At 48.6% G+C, this 19,616-nt stretch overlaps 1 protein-coding gene across 11 annotated transcripts in view; it reads right to left on the reverse strand.

Annotated features, from left to right (window-relative positions):
* The window catches only part of CUX2 (cut like homeobox 2), a 264,555-nt gene that overhangs the window by 129,810 nt on the left and 115,129 nt on the right, over positions 1-19,616 (reverse strand). The window lies entirely within an intron of this gene.

Below are 19,616 nucleotides of genomic sequence, written 5' to 3' on the forward strand. Positions count from 1 at the left end.
GGGTGTCAGCTGATATCTGGGAAAACTACTTGGCAGTGTCTACTAAAGTTAAACATATGCTGCCCTATGACCAGCAATTCGACCCTGGGCACCTACCCCAGAGAAATACGTTCACCAAAATAGAGCCTCACCATTCAAAGCATGGTCACGGACCAGCAGCATTGGCTTCACCTGAGAACTTGCAACAGATGCAAAAACTCAGGACCCCCCCCCACACCTTCCGCTGCCCTTGCCCCGTCAGACCTACTGAACTGGGGGTCTGTACTGTAACAAGATCTTGAGGTGATTCATGAGTACCTTAAAGTTTGAGAAGAACTGGTCTGCAGTGTTCACAGAAGCACTATTCATAACAGCCCCAAACTGGAAACTACCCAAATGCCCATTAACAGTAGAAAGGATAAATCTGCAATATATTCACCCAATGGAATACTACATTACAGCCAGGAGCATGAATGAACTTCAACAGCAAACAATATTGATAAATCTTATAAAAGTCATGTTGAGCAAAAGAAGCCAGATGCAGCAGAGTACACACCGTATGATCCCATTTATACAAGGTACGAAAACAGACGAAACAAACCCATGCAAATCAGAAGTCAGGAGAGTGGTTGCAGCTGGAGGGCAATGGAAGGAGTAAAAGAGATGCTTCTGGGTGGCTGGGGATGTTCTGTTTCTTGATCTCAGTGCTGGTTCTATGGGTATGTTCAGTTGTGGCGAGTCATGGAGCTGCACCCTTACAATCTGTGCACTGGTCTGAATGGATGTTCGGCGGGGGAGGGAGGGAGAGGGAGAGGCAGGAGGAGGGAGGATCGGCTATTTTCCTTCCATCCAAAATACTCTTGAATCTGCCCATGTCTTGCCATTTCTGCTGCCACCAAGCCCCCATCACTGCTTGCTTGGACTGCTGCAGTAGTCAGTCACGGGTCTTCCCCTGTCCCTCCTTCCCTATGATCAGTTCTGCCACAGCACCCAGGGGCACTTTCACAAACATGGATCAGATCCCATTATTCCCACGCTGAAAACTCTGCAGTGACTTCCCACCGCTCTGGAGGCTGAGGTCTCAGATTCTGCCCAGGGCTGGTGTGATCTGGCCCTGCCCACCTCTCTGCCCTCACGTCTCTTGCTTTCTGTGTTCCAGCCATTCTGCCTTTCATTGGCCAAGCATTAGACTACCTCAGGTCCTTTGCATCTGTTGTTCCCCTTGCCTGGACCTCTCTTCCTCTAGATTTTCCTATAACTGCTCCTTCAGGCCTTCCCTGACCATCAGGCCTAAATGGGACCTTGTTCTTATTCTCGCTTGGTGCCTGCTGGCTTCCTTCACGGCACTCTTGATATGCCTCTGTTTGCTTGTGTCTTGCCATCTCCTCTGCTCAACACTGATGGCAGGGTCCATATCTGTCCTGGCCTTCGCCTGTGACAGCACCTGGCATACACCGTGCCTGTCTCCTCGGGCAGAAGGGAAAGAGCTGGGCTTCCCTCCCACTGCTTCTCTTCCCCACATTCCACAATCCTCTTCTTCCTCCACCATTTCTCACCCACTCTTTATTTCTGACGTTGTGGATACTTTGTGTTAGTAACCTATTTAGTGAGGTAGAATATCCATTAAGAAATATGTACACAGTAGGTGCTCAATAAATACTTGAAGGAATAAGGGAAGAGAGGGGCTCAAGCACTCAAAGACATATTTACCAAGCATTCCCAGGCACCTCTTGGTGTTCAGCTGTCATTGATTTTAATGGCTGTGCCACAGTCTGACTGGCCCACTTAAGGTTTTCAAAATATGTCCTTGAGGGACATAGGAAAATGAGACCAATGCCAAGTTTAAAAATACTCAGTGAAAATACTAGATCAATAGCTTTCAGGTTGTGGGGTGACTGGCAGCTGTGCCCACCCAGTGCTGTTGGACCTACGCCCCTCAGCCAACCTGAGCCAGGGGCAGCTTTGCCCTGGGAAGTGGGGTGGTGTGGCCAGTGGGGGGCTCAGTGAAAGGTCTGGGGGTCACCTGGGCCTTCTGAGAAGGACTGGAAATGGCTTTTAGAGGCCCCAGCCACCCACAAGGGCTCAGCCCTGGAAACAGTGGGCTGTCTCAGAGGGTGGGATGATTGCCAATGCTGCCAGCACCTGTCCTGCACACCTACCTCATGGAAACTGTGAAAATGGACTGTGATTCCCTCATGGCAGATGAGGAAACTGTCAAGACCCCCAGGGCTAACTTGAAGCGTTCCAAGGGCTAGAGGTGGGACAATCTGAGGATCAAGAAGGAAAGTAATTTCGATGGACTGAAATCCATCAAAGGGGATGGATTAATAATAGCAGGAGTTTATAATAACACCAAACACAAAACCAAAAAAAACCCTTCACTGGTCACATTGGAGGATGCTGGGGAACCAACTCACTGCTTTGAAATTTGATAAATAAAAGGGGAGAATCAAACTTGCATTTTTGCCTTTCCTGCAATCTGCACCCCAGAGTGGCCAAACAGCAGAGAAGTTTCTCTCAATAGATACATTCCAGCTAGTAAACAGGAAGGAATGACAGAATTAGAGCACTGCCAGCTGGAGGCCCCTGAGGAGACCTGAGTCACCCTGCTGAACTCTGACAACACTCACTCATTCCACCAAACACCTACTCAGTGCCAGGCACTTTTTTCGTTTAATCCTCAACTCTATAGGGTGATATTATCTCCCTGTTCATACACAAGGAAGCTAAAGCACAGAGAGGTCAAATTACTTACCTAAGAGCACACAGCAAGTGAGAGGCAGAGCTAGGATTTGAACCCGGGTAGCCTGGTTCCAGCATCCAAGCATTTAGTCACAAGCCTCTACCACTTCTCTGAAAAAAACTCAGTAGCATCGTGGGTGGGAGCTTGGGCATCAGGGAAGCATGTGGCCAAAGCCATCATCAGGGCCTATGAAGGCTTCCAGGAGGCAGCACCAATTAATGCCTTCTAGGTGGATGTGACTCTGTTCGTTTTATAGTGTCGGCTAAAGAAGACTCAGAGAGGGTGTGTGACTTATACCAGGTCACACAGCCAGGATGCCAGGCCCACTCTTATCACTGTCATCCCCCACCTCTGGGATGGACCTCTGCAGGTTGAGCCCAGTAGCGAGGAAGCAATCCAGTCCCTAGTCAAATGGAGAGGGAGCCGTGGAAGCTGCTTACAGCCGAAGCCCAGTGCAGACACTGTGTAGAAGACTGATGCCTCAAATGACCCACCCCAGCCTGTCTTGCACAGACAAGGCCAACTCCAGGTACCATCAACCTGGGGGGTTCCTCTCAGAATTGGGGGCACCCAGGGCTGGTGAGCCCTAAGGAACCCCAATTCCCACCCAGATATCTACCTTAACAGCAATGGGAGCCACTGAAATGCATTTAAGTTTGAAGATGGGGAGAGAGAGAATAAAGCAGGGAAGAAAATAAGGGGGGTGTTGGGGGGTAAGCTGCAATTTCAACAGAGTGGCCAGGAGACATCTCATAGGAAAGGTGACTTTTTGGCAAAGCCCTAAAGAGGCTGGAGAGTCAAGCCATGTGATCATCTGGGGGAAGAGCCTTTTACTGAGAGGGAACAGCAAGTGCAAAGGCCCTGAGGCAGCAGGAACGTGCCTGCCGTGACTGAGGAGGCCTGGCGAGCAAAAGAAGCATGGGGCCTGACGCAGTTTTCACAGAATCCTGCTGCCTGTTGTGTGAATATGGATTCCTAGCCAAGGGCACTGAAAACATCCACAGCAGGAAGCAGGGAGCACAGATAACATTACCAAGAGTAAAACATGAGTGAACACCTAGATAGCCCAGGCTCTGTGCCCGGCATGTTCTAAGCACATTTATGCATATTAATGCATGTATACCTCTCAGTGACCTGCTGGTACACACAATCACCACTGCCACTTTACAGAGGAGAAAACAGGCCCAGAGAGGGCAAGGCTGCCCAAGTTGGCATGTGTTGGGGCTGGGAGGCAAATCCAGGGACTCTGGCTCCGAATTCCATCTCCTTACTCTACACAGCCATGAGGCCCACTCCATGGAGTCCCCACCTCTCTTACAGTGAACTTGGGCCTGGCTGGGATTTGCTCAGTTCACTTGGTCCTGTCCAGCCACAAGACCTTTGCTCGTGCCATTCCCTCTGCCTGGAACACCCCTTTCCCCTCTCAGCCCCACTACCTAACTCATGCTCTGGGTCTCAGCTTCAGTGTCACTGCTTCCAGGAGCCCCTGTCACTGCTCAGGCTTGCCGAAGCCTCTCTAAACAATGGTCTAACAGCACCTCGTCTTCCCCATCAGGGCCCTCATGATACTTTCTATGCATCTAGGTCTCAACTGCAATGTCCACCGCCCGGAAGGCAGGGCCTGGGTCTGCCACCTGCCTTCCCTTTACGCTCGGCACCAGCCCAGTGCACAGAGTCAGTCCCCGTAAGCGTTACCTGGCTAGGCCCTTCATGGTGACAGTAGCAACTCTTAGCTGATGTAGGGAGGGACAAATAAGAGGACAAGAGAGAAAAGACAGAGACAGAATGAGAAAGAAAGGGAAAGAGAGGAGAAGAAGACCCAAGAGGGAAAAGAGAAACAGAGGAAATGAGAGAGAAATTCAGAGACAGGGAGAGGGAGGGAGGGAATACACAGCTCTTTAACTGCCCCGACATCACGGACAGCTGCCAGGATGGGCGCTGTGGAGTAGACACGGGCGACAGGCAGGTAACGCTAAACCCCCCACTCTGTCCCCCCTCTCTGGGCTGAGCTGGTGACCAGGCCCCATTACAGAAGCTGTGACCATCGGGAGCCAGGCCTCTGGAGAGGAATCCACTATTGAGCCTTGCAGGCTAATGAATTCAAGGGCATTACTGAGTGTAAGAGGCCCCCTGCCCTCCCTTGCAGGGCTCAGGGAGCCACTGACATCCTGAGCACTGCCATGGAGGGCTCTGGGCCCAGCAATGCCATAAACAGTGCCTCCTTTTAGCCTCACACTGGTAATGATAGCCACTAATAACCATGGGTGGCACAGACCAGGTTATCGTTTATGTGTACAATCTTGCCAACACTTGTTACCATCCACTTGTCACCATTTAACAGACGAGAAAACTGAGGCACAGAGAGTTGCTATTGCTTATCTAAAATCAGCTTATTTTAGTAAGTAACAGAGCCAATATCTGCTCCCAAATCTGATTTCCAAGAATCCAAGTTCTTCCATTCTACCAGCATTTTTAAATAGTAAAATTTTTACACTACTAAAGTAACACATACATATGATAAAAACTGCATTAGCACAGAAAGATTTAATGTTAAAACGTCTTCTTTCTTCACCATTATTCTGTGTCCTTTCAAAGATATTCCATTCACATTCAAGCATATATTTGAGCATAATCTATCTCATCTTTTGCTTTACTCAGACACAGCATGCTACATACCATGTTCTGCAACCTGTCATTTTCACTGAATTTATTTTGCTTTCTCCTTTTATCATAAAGAGTATCTGTCTTCTTTTTTACAGCCATGGAGTATTTTTCTGTGTGGAGATAATTTATTTTATGTATCTGATCCCTCACTCATGGACACTTAGGTTATTTCCAGGCTTGGTTATTACTATGATGCTGCACCAACACACTGAGGGCTTCCTCTTGGTTGCCCCTGTGTGGGTGAATCTAAAGAACAAGTTCTGCAATAAAGAAGGGCCGAGTCACAGTGTGGGCACATCTGTGTGATAGATGCTGCCAGCTTGTCCTCCGAAGGGGCTGCATTCATTGTTGCTCCCACCAGCCACATGAGGGATTCACTTCTCCCCACAGCCATGCTGAGACTACCAGCCACACTTTTATCACAGGATCAGGGGATGGGAAAGGGAAAAGGAGAAGGGACACGCACAACTGGAGTGTTTCCAGAAGAGGATAACAACGGGTGACAAGGAAGATGTCAAATGTGCTGGGGACTTGCTCTGTGATTTCAGAGAGGTCACTTGACACCTCTTTCCCTGGCCTGCAATTCTCCTTGGGCCAAATGGCCTTGTTAGTCACAAACGTTCACTGGGGGTGTGGGTGTCCCCGAACGCCTTAGACCAGTGATCATCACTGCCATACAGCCTGTGCCAGGTACTGTGTGTGGGCTGACGCGTATCACCTCACTTCATCCTCACGGTCACCTTGAGAGAGAGGTACTATGATCAGTAGCTATCTGCAGACTGGGAAATTGAGGCCCAGAGAGGTTCAATTGCTTATCCAAGGTCACACAGAGGTAAGAATGTGACGACCCTGGGATTTAAACCAAGGTCTACTCAACTTCACGGTTCAAACTCAAACACCATGCTGTCCTGGCCCAAGGCTGTCTGGCTCTCAGCCAGGTCACCAATGAGCTCACCTTGCCTCCTGAGACCCCATTATTGCTTTTCCCTTTGGCCAGACCCTGCAACCCTGAGTGTTACTTGCCTGGAAGTTTCCTAGTGACCTCATACTGGCTCCTCTAACTGAAAGGACTGGAGCCTGAGCACAGCTCTGTGCCCATAAGAACGAAGCAGGAGCTGCCACCAACAGCCCTGGAGGCCCAAACATCAGGCCTGCCCATGGAGGTCACTGAAATTTCTCTACTTATCCCCTGGAGAGATGACCTGGCCCTGCCATTCTTGGCTATCGAGGAGCCCAGGTGAGTCCCTACTGGAGGCGTATGTCCATCCATCAATCCACCCATCCATCCATCTACTCATTTATTCATTCACTCAACAGATATAAATATCTGTTGAGTGCTCTCCATTGACGTTAAGAGCCCAGACTCCAGAAACCAACCTAAACTTGACTTCCAGCCTCACACACCTCTTAGCTGTGTGACCTTGGTCAAGCCACTCAATGTCTGTGAGCCTCAGTTTCTGCATCTATCAAATAGGTATAATTATTACCAACCTCCCAAGGTAACTGGCCAGCTTAAAGAAGGAAGGTGCAACTGGAAGTGCTTGGCACAGGATATGGTCAGTCGGCAGTGAACAAATGGCAGGTGTTGTTCTGATAATTACTGAATAGGACTGACTTCCTTCCCTGCCATGGAGGAGCTTGGAGTCACCTCCACTAGCTCCCCCAGAGCATCCTTGCAGGGGCATTTGAATGTCTGCCCCTGGGTGGGATCAGGGGCCAAGTCCCTTGCCCACTTTTGCTGTGGTGATCAATGCCAGCCTTCTGATCCCCACAGGACCCTCTTGGCTGACACCAAAGTCAAAGCTGCCACAACCTCCATCTCCATCCTCCACTCCGATCGTTCTAAAATTAGCTGGCAGTTGCCAATTCCAAGCAGAGCTGGCTTCTGGAAAGCAGGCGGCCTTGGCTCTGTCACCTGAGCCTTTGTCTCCCTCCCAATACATAATAAATGGTCGGTCTCAGCCACCCCATGGACGGTCTCAAGTTTACAGCTGTTCCACCATCAAGGACGCTGGGGCTAATGGCTCTGAGACTAGAGATCACTGGAGAGCGCCAAGATGATGGATGCATGCGCCCAACATCAGGATGCTGGCTGCCGGGCCACATGTAAAAGGGAATGCCTAATTTGTTCATACCCACAATTACCTGGAGCCTGCTCTTCAAGTATGATTGAGTGTGGAAGGGTTCCCAAGTGCGGTCTCTGTTTGGAGGAATTAATTATTTCAAGTGGCGCCAACCTTTGAGCTCAGTTGCTTGGATAACCTCCTCCACTCCCCCAGCCCTGCTCCACCTCCCACGCCCCCTGTCCATCAACAGGGGCACATCCCTGATTAGGTCCTGCTGGATGCGGAAGAAAACAAGAAGACTGAAAACACAGGCATTCCAGAGGGTTTTGGAGATTGGTTTTGTTCCCCACACCCTGCCCTGAAACATCTTTGCATCAAGCCCTCACCCTTCACACTTTTACACAGACGTCCACAAACACCCCCCATTCAACTCCCCTCCTCCCAAGATTATACGTGTCCCATCAGACATAATCCAGTAAGCCAGTAGGCCACTGCACCCCTGCTGAATTACAAGGATTTCTCCTGCCAACCAAATATTTCATCCAGCTGTAGATATCATGAGGAAACGGCAAACAAAGAGAGAGATTTAATAACTGGAAATAAGACTAAGGATACAGATAGTTGAATTTTTTTTGTATTGCATCTAATTGCAATCAACAGTAGACATCTGACACAGTGACAGCCTCAGCAAAATTGCTGCTGAGAGAACAGAATCTTTGTCTAAAAATAATCAGACATTCTGTGCACCACTGTTTGTTATAATGGTAATCGATGCTGGAGGCTTTGAATTCCATCAATTTATAGATCTGCGCCGGCCTGCCTGGCAATGGGGCGCAGTGCACTGGGGCCCTCGCTGGCGCGGGCAGTGCTGGGGCCCGGTATGTGATTAAGATAAGCCCCGATTTCTTTCATACATTCCTTATCAGGGTCTAATTCTCCAGCAGGTAGAGATGTTCACAACAGTTAAAGATTAGTGCAGCTTCTCAGACGCCAAATTTGAGGGTATTGATCAATAAATCAAATCAGGCCAATCAATCGCCCAATCAGGAGAGTCTAGCCAGTGCATTATTACCGGCGCCTCCAAGCCAAGGCTTTTCATGGGTTTCATCAAAACAGCCTCACCTTGGCTTCCCGCCAGCTGCTGGCTTGCCTAATAGACTCCACAGCCGAGAGGGGCTCCTGCCCAGCGGAAGAGCAATAAATTTCTCATCAAACAGCCAATAGAGAAACAAGATGAACATCTGTTTTGCTGCAATGAAACTCCTGTGTTCTTCAGAATGTGCAAACCGCCTCTGACAGACCACCCTAAAGGCGGCTTCCCTGGCACGCGGCAGGCCCGCGGAATATTCCACTGGTTATTTCAATCAGGTAATTTAAGGAGACTTTTGCATTCTTCTCTCTGCAGCTGCCGGAGCTCTGCAAAGACTATTCCGGCACAGTTGATAATAAAGGCCATCCTGGGACCCTGTTGTATGAAGGCAATTTTATGATACCCATTATGTGGCAACGTAACTTCATTAAAAGCTGTTTATTCCCTCTAAGCATTTTAAGCACTTTCCCTCACCCATAAAGGAGGAGCCAGGAAGGTTATTTTTACAGAAAGAGTTCTAGGCCATATTTCTTCCCTCAGTAACATGGAGGAGACTCGCCCACTGCCCTTCTCACTTCAGTGAGAGGAGGCAACCTCGGGGTCCTGGTGAGGTCTCAAGTTTTCCCTGGGACCCAGGCATGAGGCCGCCTCAGCTGTGGGCTGAAAGGTCCAGGAGAGAAGAGACCTGGGAGGCCTCAATCCCATCAGACCCTCACAGGCCCTTTGTGCTGGGACCTATAAGACAGGGATGAAGAAAGTTCTGGAATATGCCAGCCGGGAATATGCCAGCCAAGGGCAGCATTTTCCAAACTGGGGGTCCCTCAAACCTATCCTTTGATATTTACACATTGACACAAATCCAAAGAAGTTATTACTTGGCCTGTTGTGAAGGCCCAAATTCTCAGGGCTAGCTGGCAGCTAAAGTTCATCTCAGAGCCCAAGATTCGAATGTGCATATGTCAAGGCTTCCTTGGCAGAGGTCTGCAGACTCCGGGCTGAGAGAAGTGATTCTCAAAGGTTCACGAGATTTGTTTCCCTCCCTTTAAAAGGGTCTGCTCATGTCATGAACTGGAGGAGGGGTGTAGCGGAAGATGGCATTTTGGCCTCCGTGATAGCAGGGGAAGGAAAAAGGAGGGGAGTGAATGCTTCTGCAGTGAAGAGCAGCCTGAAAGTACCAGAAAGATCATGGGCACTGCCCGTTGCACTTTGTGCCCCTGCTTTGCCATCTGTCAAATGGGGCTGAAGATACCCACCCTCCATGGTCTGCTATGAGGGGGAAGAGATGATGCCAAGCACAGAAAAGGCCCTGTTCAGTGAGTGAGGATGAGGGTTCCTGAGGACCCCCTTTATTTGGATGAGTTTGCTGTCCGAGTAGAGGAAGGTCACTGAAACAGAAGGTCGTGGCACAATTGGATGAGTAAGTAGCAGACCTATGCTGGGGCCGGGGGACTCTGGGGGCTAGAATTCTGTCTGAGGCAAAGTGGGGTCCAAGAGAGGGTCTGGAAGGTGAACACACAAGGTGGAGGGGAACGGTTGGGTGAGGCACAGCTAACGTGGTGGGATTCAGAACCAGGATAAAAACCACCCCTGGGCACCTGACGATCAACCACGTAATATACAGAACCACAGGAAAGAGAGTAGTAAAAACAACAACGATGATTTTAACAGTAGTAATAACTAACCTATCAGCCGAAACTCTGCCAGACACTATTCTAACCTGTTTAATCCCATAGTATAATTATTATCCCCATTTTGCTGATTAGGAAACTGAGGCCCGAAGAAATAAAGTTAGCTTTCCTGGGGTCATACAGCTAGTACGCAGAATGAATAATCAACATTTCTTGAGTGCTTACTGAGTGCCAGAAACCGTTCCCTGCTCTGTGCACTTTATATGCATTCTCTTGATTTAGCTTTATAATACCCAGGTGGGTATTGTTATCACTTCTATTTTACTGGTGAGGAAACTGAGGCTCAGAGAGACGTGATTTAAGCTGATGGATAGGGGTGGAGCTGGGACTGAAACCCCCTCCAAAGTCCTTGAAGCCTTTGGGGGCTCTTTCTGGCCTCCCAGGGGCCTCAATGGGCTCCCTCTGGGGCTCTGAGACGAGGAGGGGAGTCTGTGGCTCTTCATGAGGCTCTCAGGTTCCACCATGGCCCCATCCGGTCTATCCTCTGTGCGGTAGCTGGAGAAGCCTTTAAAATGAACTGTTCCTTCCAAACTCCCCTGATTGGCTGCCCACGGCTCTGAGCAGGAAGACTCCACAGGGTCTTGCATAGTCTTTGCCTAGCCTCCCTCCCAGCTTCCCCTGGCCCTGTGCTGGTCAGTGACAACCTTGCTGTACTTCCCTGCCTCAGAGTCTGGGCTCCTTCCCTGAGCCTCCACTGAGCTCTAAGATGTCCCTTCTTCAGGACCATCCCTTGGTGCTCCCAGAGCCCCTGCATTTCCCAATCAGAGCCCTCGGCACAGGCATAAATGATTCAGCTTCATTTCAAGTGACCATCTTATAAATTGTCTGCTTCTCCCGTTGAACCCCAACTCTGTTTTGTTCACTTCCTTATACCTGGCCACATAGTAGGTGCTTAAGAAATATTTTTTGAATGATCAAGATGGGGATTCTTGCCCTCCCAGGGTCTCCCAAGGTGACACAGTCCACATGCGGCAGAACCACAGGGCGCCCAACACCCCATGAAAAGAACACAGGTACCTGCTGAGTTTCCAGTGGCATTCCCCTCCCCCATTCCAACCGTGTCTCCTTCAAATTCACTCTTAGTTCTAAGCCACATTCCCTGTTTTAAATGTGGGGAGGAAGTAGCTAAGTCTATGGATTTGTGGGGGAGGAAAAAGTAAAGAAAGATTAAGAAGGGACAGGGTCATGTCTTAAGCCAATGAAGCTGTGGAACAAAGACGACCCAGTCAGAGGACTGAACTTGTCAAACCAAGAGCAAACTATAATCCTGCCAGGCCACGGGGCTGTCCGCCAAAAACACAAATCTGCACAGGGATCTCTCATACAGAGAAGCCACAGTATATTAGATTTATCATACACTCCAGCCAAGATGTGCTGCCGAGATTTTTCGGGACAAGATTTATTACACTGGCTGGTTTTTAAAATGAAAGTGAAAAGAGGATATTCTGGCAAAACTGCGGGCTGTTAATGGGGTGAGAATCACATAAAATGGATCATCTCTGAATCTCTTCCCCTGTATGCACAAACAGACCTTTGCAAAACCCCCGGGATTTCCATAAAGAAAGATGCTCGACGCAATGTTTTTACACTGACCTGCTAGTTGACCTTGGGTGAATTACTCTCATACTTTGGTTGTGTGTTTCTTATTTGCAAACAACAACAGTATCACAAAATAGTAGCTATAATTTACTGGTTGATTACTATATGCCGGACACTTTGCATGGGTTGAATCTTTGAAATCATGGCAACAACCCTTTGAGCAGTTGCTATTTTTATCCCCATTACACAGATGAGAAAATGGAGGCTCAGAGAGGTATAGTCACTCAGTCAGTGGCAAAGGCAGAGTGTTAACCCAGAGCTGGATCCAGCCCCAGTCAGAAGCCTCCCGCTCTGCAAAGTCAGCTCTACCTGTTCAGATGAAAGCTACAGGATAAACTCAGACCTCATCATTCCTGTTCTCAAAACAGAGATTCCAACAAGGAAGTCCCAGCCACCTTCCAGTCCTGGTGGTGCCTGCCTTTTCCAGAGAAAGCTACAGAGAGAAAAATGGGCAATTTTATTTTGGTTTCTCAGGATCTCAGCAGGTCCAGCCTGTGCCAGGTAAATGCGGGCCCTGCTCCCAACGGGTCCAAATCATTCCAGAGGCATAAGCCACAGGGATGCTGGCATGCCAGAGGCGACAGAAATGAAAGGATGTGGAAGCTTCTCAGGTGAGGTGTCACGTGTGGCTGAAGGAGCCAGGATGGGGAGGACCCAAACTCTTGAACAGTGGTTCTCAATTGGGGGTGATTCTGCCCTCTGGGGAACATTTGGTAATGTCGAGAGATACTTCTGAATTGTCACAACTGGGGGGTGCCACTGGTATGTAGTGGAAAGAAGCAATTGATATGGCTAAACATCATATGATGTACAGGACAGCCCCCCAACAGAATTATCCAGTCCAAAATGTCAACACTGTGTGAGGTTGAGGAATCCAGATCTGCAAAGAGCTGGAGACATTTACCCTGGAGTACTGAAGACTCAGGGAGCGGGGGAGTTGTCACATATTTGAACAGGAGAGGAGCTCAGGTCTGTGTGGGCAAAGGAAGTTACACGTGAACAGGTTTCAGGTTAACAAAAGGCAGACAGCCTTGATGGTCAGAAGTGAGCTCCTTGACCCTAGATGTGCCCAAGAGTAAACTGGTCAACTGGTGGGCTTTGTGGAAAGACAACAAAGCCTGGAACGGGGGGCTAGGCACAATGACCTTTCTTTTCCTGTCCAAACCTGACACTGGATAAAGTCCTCAGGAGAATAGCAATGAAGTTTGAAGTTCCTTCTGGAACATTCCATGGATTATCTCATTTAACCCTGCTTGAGGCTCAAAGAGGTAAAATCAATCACTTCTCTGAGGTCACAAAGCCTGTAAAGGAGGGAAGACAGGATTTGAACCTGAGTCTGTCTGATCGCAAAGCTCATGAGAAAGCTACTCCTCAAACTCAACAGTTCTCTTAAGGTGAAGCACAGCTCCCTCCTTCCCCCACAACTTTGATTTAGAATTGGTTAGAAAACCCGGACCCAACACTGGAGACCTAAGTTCAACAGTTCAGCCCTCTCTCATGTTAACGACACAAAAACATGTTCCATAAGTTGCCCAACCCCCTGTTCATTTTTTTTTTTTTACATAAAAACACGGCAACCAGCAGTGAAAAGACATTGTCCCAAGTGCACACTTTAACTGATGTCCCCGACCATTCAGGAACAGGATGAAAGAAAACGCGCTTTATTAATAGGCCCTCATGCTAATTAGCACAATTTATTGTCAGGAGGCTGCCCCTGCCTTCCACAAACGTTACAAGTGTGGACAAAAAACTTCTGTCACAAACCCAACACATACTGCCTTGTGACCAAGACTGCCAAGCCCACCACAAAGGGAAGGGGAAAGCACGTGGCTTAACTAGGCCACTCGGAGGCATTGGATTTCACTCTACAAATTTATGACGTAACTTGACCATTTCCCAGGGATAAGAAAGACCCGAATATAAATGTGGGCTGTTTCTGCACATAAAAACGCATTTCTCACCACTTTGAGGAAGTCCCCCTAATGACTGCAAAGCTTTGTGGAAAAGTGGAAAAAGGTGTGGGTGAGGGGTGGGGGGGGCTGGGGGGAAAAACATTAAATGTTAATATTCAATAAATGTGTCAATTTTACATACAGAGGCAAATGGGTCTTTATTGAGGAATTGGTAAATTTCCTCCGAGAAAAGTAAGTGCATTTTAGCCTTCAAGGAGTCCCAGCTGAATAGAAATGGAATGTGATTTGTGATAAAACTCAGCTGCTCTATAAAAGACGTTAAATAAATGTTGCTGTTTCACCAGGGATATACAAAATTGATTGCATTATAGACTGATTCTAAGATGCTGCATCCCTGTACGGCCCCCTCATCAGCTTCCGTGTGTGTGGGAAGCTGCTTTCAGAGACAATTTAGACTATGTTACAACTCCTAGTCCTCATGCTGCAGCAGAATTTTCTAGAAATGCAACATTTCCCCCTCATACTTTGTTTTAGATTGAACCATAGGAAACTGCTGATGTTTGAAGATTTTTGACTTCCAAAAAAAAATGACAATTCCCTCTATATTTACTTAATATTTCTGATGGACTGGCCCTATCATCTTGGGGAAGCCCACTGGCACCACTTAAAGGGAAATTTGGTTGCTGTCTAAGGTTGGAGATGGAGGGATCACAGCTCCTTTTGTCTGCTCATCAGAGGATATTCTGGGTCTGGGTGAGAATCTTGCCTTTCCTTAAGCCCAGCTGGGTGAGCTTGGGAGCATCTACTGCCATTTCCGAACCTCAGTTCTCCTCATCTGCAAAATGGGTACAACTCCACCTTTTGCTCAGGATATTTGAAAAATCTAATGGGATAACAGATGGTAAACTGGCAAATGTTCACAACCAGCTAATTATTATATTTGTTGTGTATCTAATCGGGGGCTGCAGATGGGCTATATGAAGCAGACAGAACATTTCAGGTAAGAAATCAGGTTTCAGGGATTGATGCGTGGACCCAAACTGATCAGTAAGGCTTTCCGGAAAGTGGGAGCCTAGACTCACTCTCTCAAACATGTCCATATGTCCATGCACCTCCATGCCCACTGCCACCAGCCTGGTCCAGCCACTGCTGACTCCCACCCGGTTGGCTGCAGTAGCCTCCTCATAGAGTTCCCGGGCTCCACGCCTGCCACCATCCCACCATCTCATTTCCCCACAAGCAGCCAGAGAGAGTGTTTCAAGATACAAACTGGATGCTGACACTTTGCTGCTTAAAACCTCCCCAGGCTCCCCATACAATTTCAGATAAAATCCAAACTTTTCGGCTCAGCCTGCAAGACCTATGTGGTCAGGACTCTGCCCTTTCCTCCAATACATTTTCCCCTATAGTCCCCTTACTTTGCTCCCGCCATTCTGCCCCTTTATTCTGTGACTGGAAACTGCCAAACACACTGGCCACAGGACCTTTGCATTTACATTTCGCACTACCTGGATGCCCTCTCCTTTTGGTCCTTTTCCCAGTTTGGTGGTTCCCAAAGTGTGGTCCTTGGACCAGCAGCAGCAGTGTCGCCTGGGAACTTATTAGAAATGGTAATTCTTGGACCAGCTCCAGATCTGGTGAATCAGAAACTCTGGGGGAGTTTTGGGCACCCAGCAATGTTTTTAACCAGCCCTCCAGGTGATTCTAATGCACACTCAAGTCTGAGAACCACTGGCTTAGCTCAGTCCCACCCCTATGCCAAGGTTCAGCTTAGACAATGCTACTGCAAGACCAGCACCCCAAGACAAGGTCAAGTTCTTACGGTCATTTGCCCCCACTTCCCACTCCTCATTTCTGTGAAGTACTACTGCAGCTATGATGTAATAATCAATTGTTTCATGTCTGTGTCTCTTCATAGCTAGACTGGAAGTTCCATGGGGAAAGATACCAATATGCTTTCAGCACCTAATTGTGCCTGGCACAGAGTAGGTGCCCAGTAACTATGTGTTCGCTGAGCAGATGAATGTATGCACAAAGGAACAAATGAATGAGTCTTGGAAAAGTGACAGATATTCATAAAGAAAGTAACCCCAGGAATCCTGTTCTCCATATACCAATCCATAGAGTATCCCCATCCCCATCTGATTTTCTAAGTGTCACCCTGGTCAAGTCAGGAACCAAGCACAGTGAGGCATGGAATGAAAAGGGAGGAAGGGAAGAAGGGAGGAAGAAAGAATGAACAAAAACAGCAGAGAGAAGACTCCCATCCAGGGGATGAACAGCTCAGTGGCTAAATCCAAACACCCCCCAAGAAGAAGAGCAAACCTTCTTTCTCTCCTTCCCCAACAGCGACCGGCTGTGCAGAAAACTTCCAAATAAAATCCTGGAGACTGATAAAATTGCAAGCAGAAAATCTGCCCGACAGCTTGGAAGATCCCAGTCCTGCCGTCATCCGAATCTTTGGGTTGAGACACTGAGTCTGCACTAAGCCCTGAGTTCACTGGAAGCTTCTTGGTGCTCCAGGGTAGTTTGCTCTGCTCTTCCTGGAGCTAAAGCTGGAAGAGAAATCACTTCCTTTCCTGTAACTCAGAACAATTATATTCTCTTAACGCAGACATCTGGCTCACTGCTGCTTTCCTTACTTATGTTTTCCAAATGATATCAGTTCTGGGAAGATCAATTATTACTGAAAAGTCGAGAAACGCTCACTGGTTATTTGCACTGATTTGGTTGACAATATGCAGGTTCCTTATGAACTACGAATGTCCGTGGAGGGGACAGAGAGAAGAAAAATGCAAGACTCTGAGACAGCTTGGGCTTCGGAGCCTCCACTTGCAGAGACCTCAGGCAGCCTGGACGCATTGCCCAGGATGGGGGACACCGAGCCGCCCTCCCAAAGCTCCCCCAGACAAAGCTGTTTCCATAAAGACAAACGGGTAGCCGGCGTTGGCCAGTGCCGCAAGCAGCCACGATGATATAATTGGCCTGTTACCGCATCATCTTTAATCAATAGGATCCGGAGTTTCCATGGCTTGTACAGCCCAAATCTCCCTGGCAGCCAAGAACCAGCAGGTTGTTAAAAGGCCTGATAGTTCTGCCTCACTAATGGGTGCCTTGTTCCCTCAACCCTGCTGATTTTTTAAATAAACCTAAATTCCAATAATTGTTTAATGTTTATTTTTATTTAGTTCTGGTTCAGATGCTCTGTGTCTCTCTGACAGAAATTGATATCTGGCTCATGGTGAGTTTTATTAAAACACACACACAGACACACAGAGGCACATACACTCATGCATTTGCCGCACGCCTGTTGGGAAGCCATTTATTTACTTGGTTATTTATCTGGTGGAGGTGTAGACCCACATGTCTAGAGTGGGAGATGCACAGAAGGACAATCTGCCCAGCTCTGCTTTCTCCCCGGCTTCTTCCCAGGGAAGTGGAGACGGACCCTCTGCTAATCTTTCACAAGGGAGCCCTGCTCCTCACTCGGGCAATAGACAAAGGTGACGCTAGGCCTCTAATTGCGGCTGCGTCGCTGGGAACACCTCTGACTTCTTTGGTGTCACTGTGTCCACATGCTGAAACAATTCACCAGAGAGGGCACCTCGCGCCTTTCTTGTATGTTTTCATAATAAACAGGACCCAAAAAACGCCTGGTTGCCTGTGTACAGCGGGGACATGGGCTGAGGTTTCCCTGCACACCCCGGAAACCCAGAGGCAAGATGTTTCCTACTGTTTGCAACTGGGCCAGAAGGAGACTACTCCACCCTCACACAAGAAGCCCCTCTTTCCTTCTGGTACATCTCAGAATATTCTAGGTGATTCTGAGTTTAAAGGCTAGGGTTTTTTGGTGCTTGTCCTTTTTGGGGGGCTTGTAAGCTTATGCCATGCCGCTCACAGTGACCTCACTGTAAAAGGCTCATGCATTCGCTTGCAAAATCACTGCAAACTCATGACCTGAAAATCGGGCTTGCCAAGGTCAAGGGATGTGAAAGGTCAAACTGGAGACTTTTATGCCCACCCGCTGCCACACCCAGACAAACTGTCTATCAAACTGGGAGCTGCCCCAACTTCGCTATCTTCTTCCCCGCCACAAGTCGAATCAACCACTGATGCCTGTGAGGTCGACTCTGGGGCTATTGGCAGCATCCATTCCCTCCTCCTGATACCAATGCCATCCGCTGGTTCAGAGCCATGAGGCTTCACTGGGCAACCATGGAACCTCTCACTGGCCTCTTCCCTGCCTCTTCCTCTTCTCCACTGATTCCCAGACCTCCACTGGCGTCACTGATCCCAGACACAGGCCTGATCTTGTCACTCCTTGGTCCCTTCCAGGGCCTCCTCCTGCTTCCTGGGAGATGCCCAAATAATTCCCATGGCATTTATGCTCCTGTCCTTTCCTGTTCCCTCTCCCCAGGCCTTCACATCACACTGGGCCTAAGGTCAAGGACCCACACACTGAAGATGGACAATCTGCTATTTTCATCTTTCCAACCAGCTAGGCAGAAGAGGAAATGATGTCAAAGTTCCTCTTTTCATCACAGAAAGGGAAGATTGGAATCAGTGAGAAGTTTCTGCAATGGGTACAGAGGAATGCTGAAAAGGGCCATGTCTTGTCATCAGGTGTCTTACCAGCTGTGTGTCCTGGGTGAGTCATCCTACCCCTGTGATCCTGGCAGTGGCTGTCATGTTATTAATAATCTTATCCTGGGAGACTCGGGAGGGATGCTTGGTGCCATCTCTCACCACTGTGGGGGGCTGTTGTTGGCATCTCCATTCTTGGAGGTGGTTACCTCAAATTCTACACCCTCAAAACCCTTCCATTGGGACATTCATGTGCCCAGGTCTGTACCTGGAATTCGACTCTGTCTGCAGCAAGTTGCCACAGATAGTCTCTAGCAGGGCCCAGGGGCCAACTTGTGTCCTCCAGACCATGCTGTCCTGCCACCGTCCACACCTGCAGAACTGCATTTCTCTGTGGAACCCATATTCCAATAACTGTCCCAGTACATACGGTGTGCATTCGGGTCTATTATCAGCTAATGAGTAAATAATGTTCTGTTCTAAATCCAAAAGCACTACTAGATACCTGAGGGGAACTAATGGGCATTTTAAGACCCCTTTAATCACATATTAACGTGCCGCGAAGCAGGCTGCAGAGCCCATATGCCAACCACCCTGCGACTGAGGAGGCTTCCTCCTTTTAAACAAAGAACAAAGCGGAGGAGAGAGTGAACACTCATCCTCAGGTCTGGTCAAGCCAGGCCAACAGCTGGGGCTGGAGAACTACCCCAGAGCTGATCTGCTGTCTTTGAGTTAGATGGATATTGTCGAACCTGCTCCTCCTTTTCTGGGATGTGGTAGGGAGTGGGGGTGGATTAGCATCCTGGGGCTGCAGTCACGAAGTACCACCAGCCTGGGGGCTTCAAACAACAGAAACATGTTCTCTCACAGCTCTGGAGGCCAGAAGTTCCAATCAATGTGTCGACAGGGCCAGGCTCCCTTCTGAAGTCCCCAGGGGAGGCTCCTTCCTTGCCTCTCCCAGTTTCTGGTTGTTGGCAGTCCTTGGTGTTGCCTGGCTTGTAGCTGCATCACTCCATCTCTGCCTCCATCACCACAGGGCATATTCTCCCTGTGCGTCTGGCTCTTCACATGGCCAGTAAGGACACCTGTCATTAGACTGAATGGGCCCACTCTAATCCAGTCTGATCTCATCTTAACTAATTATACCTGCAAAGACCCTATTTTCAAATAAGGTGATATTCTGAGGTTTTGGGTGGATGTGAACTTTTGGAGTGTGGTGTGGTGATAGAGGAAAGAGGCTCAGATAAGGAGCCTTAACTCTGAGACAGCATAACATGGAGCTCTTGCCAT

This window comes from Orcinus orca, chromosome 15 (assembly GCF_937001465.1).
Source record: "Orcinus orca chromosome 15, mOrcOrc1.1, whole genome shotgun sequence".
Lineage (NCBI taxonomy): Eukaryota > Metazoa > Chordata > Mammalia > Artiodactyla > Delphinidae > Orcinus > Orcinus orca.